The sequence below is a fragment of the Penaeus monodon genome, chromosome 3 (assembly GCF_015228065.2).
Source record: "Penaeus monodon isolate SGIC_2016 chromosome 3, NSTDA_Pmon_1, whole genome shotgun sequence".
In the NCBI taxonomy this organism is placed as follows: domain Eukaryota; kingdom Metazoa; phylum Arthropoda; class Malacostraca; order Decapoda; family Penaeidae; genus Penaeus; species Penaeus monodon.
The window spans coordinates 58,514,027-58,516,526 of NC_051388.1; the positions used below are offsets into that span (position 1 = coordinate 58,514,027).

Below are 2,500 nucleotides of genomic sequence, written 5' to 3' on the forward strand. Positions count from 1 at the left end.
ATTATCGGTTCACTTCTTTCGCTGTCTCTTTATTTATCGTTTTTTCCCTTATTTTCTGATGCAGTTCCCTGGCTTGTCTATCCTTTCTTCGTCCTATTTTTACTTGTTCGTATCATTATTATTCTGTCGTCTGTTTCCCTCAGTCATTGCAGGAATATAATCTATACTCTGTGACTCCTTCTTTCATCTTTCGCTTGACCTCATATGACTTTGCAAACGACCTGTTCCCTGCTTCCCGAGGTTAGACCGCGTTTCCTCCAGGACCTTACAAATTGTCTGCTCCTTCAGATTCTGGTTTACTTCTCTCGGGTCGCCGTGCTTTACACATACAGAGCATAAGTATAACTGCAGTTTAATCGTATCAGTGTGTGTCTTAGTCTTCCCCTATGTCAACCTTAGACAGCGAAGTCACCTTAACCTCGATATGGGTGGAGTGGCAAGCATCGAGAACGAGTCTACCCGAATACGACAACAGGGAAATATTTCTCCATTCTCTTCTCTCTCAGATTGACATCAGCTCCCGACACGTCGAGGAGGCCCTGGCAGCGAATGACGTCGAGGGAGCCAGAACGGAGAATGATCTTTCGCATCTAACAGTGACGTTGTTGGATTGTCTGGACGACTGGTCTGACGTCACAGCCCGGGCGCCGACGGGGACCTCCTCCCTCGCCCTCGTTAACAGATCTCGAGAATAAAGGCGATCTAACTCTTACGTTTCATATCGGACATCTTGCATTTGTCGGTTAATCTTAACAATTAAAGATTTAAAAAGAGCATGAGTTCGTTATTTAGATCCTTTCTTGGCACACTTATTACTCTTCAAAAAATACATCTTTTAAGGGCAACAGTAACCATACGTAGATTTCTGTCTTTCATGTACCGTTAATATGAGTAAAGAACACCAAAGCCTCTCTTGTCCCTATCTTCTCCGTTTACCTAAAATTTATTCAAACGAGAGAGTACGTCCTAATACTTGCACAGACTAGGACACAAGCCAGTCCAGAGTCAAAGACAAAGGAGGCGTCGAGATTGCTGGAAAATTGATACACCAGACAAACGTTTAGTCCTGCGAAGACCTGTATTTCGCTAGGGTAAGAGGAAGTTAGTGGTGTCTCAGTACATTTTCGTTTAGAGAAAAGTTCATTTGCTGTGTGTGTGTGCGTGTGTGTGTGTGTGCCTATATAGTGCTTTATGTTTCCATATCTGGACATCTCTATGTGGCCCACGTATTGATATGAATATGTAAACAAGTCCATCTGCAGCAACAATAAAAGCATAGATAAAAATATATGGTGGCTACAGTGACAGACATAGCATGTACCATATTAACAAACAATGTTGGTCCCATATCCCAACGGCTGTTTGGAGCATGTACTTAGAAAAACTAAACCACTGGACACTGCTGTTGTGAAGCCAGTCCCTTTCCGTCTCGACTTTGACCTCCTGGTTTTAACTGCATTTTTTTTATTCATGCCATCATCGATGTGGTGTTTGACGAACTACTTAGCGCCATGTTGACATCAAGTAGTTGACTAAGTCTCTATACTAAGGTGGCTGACCAATGATCCCATTACATAGTATCAATCCTCATTTCTTCATTCAGGCGAAGATGCAGTAGACAGATTAGTGATGATAATCTTGTGATAAGTGACAAGCTGGTAATAATCATTACAATATACAGTGGATGTTATATGAACACATTGCTTTCAGCCAATCGACATCAATTTCTTTGTTGTATTTTCGGTCCGATATGGTATGGGTATATGTACGGCTAATGGAAATGAATAACGATGATAACGATTATCGATAATAGTGATAACGAATAACGATGGTAACCAATGATAAAAACGATAATGAATAATGATAATGAATAATTATAATAATGATAGATAAATTTAATAGATTTAACAATAAGGATGATAATGATACCAAATAACGATAATAACGATAACGAATCACAATCATAACTATAACAAATAACGAAGAAAACGCTATCAAATAACGAAAATAACGATAACAAATAACGAAAATAACGATAACAAATAACGAAAATAACGATAACAAATAACGAAGAAAACGATAACGATAACAAATAACGACAACGAACACTGAATAACAACAACCAATAAATATTAGGAATAACAATAACGAATAACGATACGATAGCGATAACGAAGAAAGAATTAAAAAAAAACACTGAAAAATGATAAAGAAAAACAATAATGAACAAAAATGAAAGAACATGTACTACGCTACACATTTTCTCCTTAGTGAAGAGGTCAGCCCTCTCCCTTTGACCTAATATGACCTCATGTATCAATTTAATATCCCGCGTCGCTTGCCTTTCTCCGCGGCAATCAACATGCCATTATTATTGTGTTGTGGCCCGTGGCGCGGTGGGCCACGCGGCCCGACATGGCCTCAGCAGTTTATTTCTCTCTCTCTCTCTCTCTCTCTCACACACATACACACACATACACATACATACATACATATATAC

At 39.4% G+C, this 2,500-nt stretch overlaps 1 long non-coding RNA gene across 1 annotated transcript in view; it reads left to right on the top strand.

The window, feature by feature from the left end:
• The window catches only part of LOC119589860, a 77,548-nt gene extending 76,775 nt beyond the window's left edge, over positions 1–773 (top strand). Inside the window, exon 3 of the long non-coding RNA XR_005230211.1 lies at positions 507–773. This is a non-coding gene — a long non-coding RNA (uncharacterized LOC119589860). The remainder of the gene's footprint in view (positions 1–506) is intronic.
• Positions 774–2,500: the final 1,727 nt, after the last annotated feature.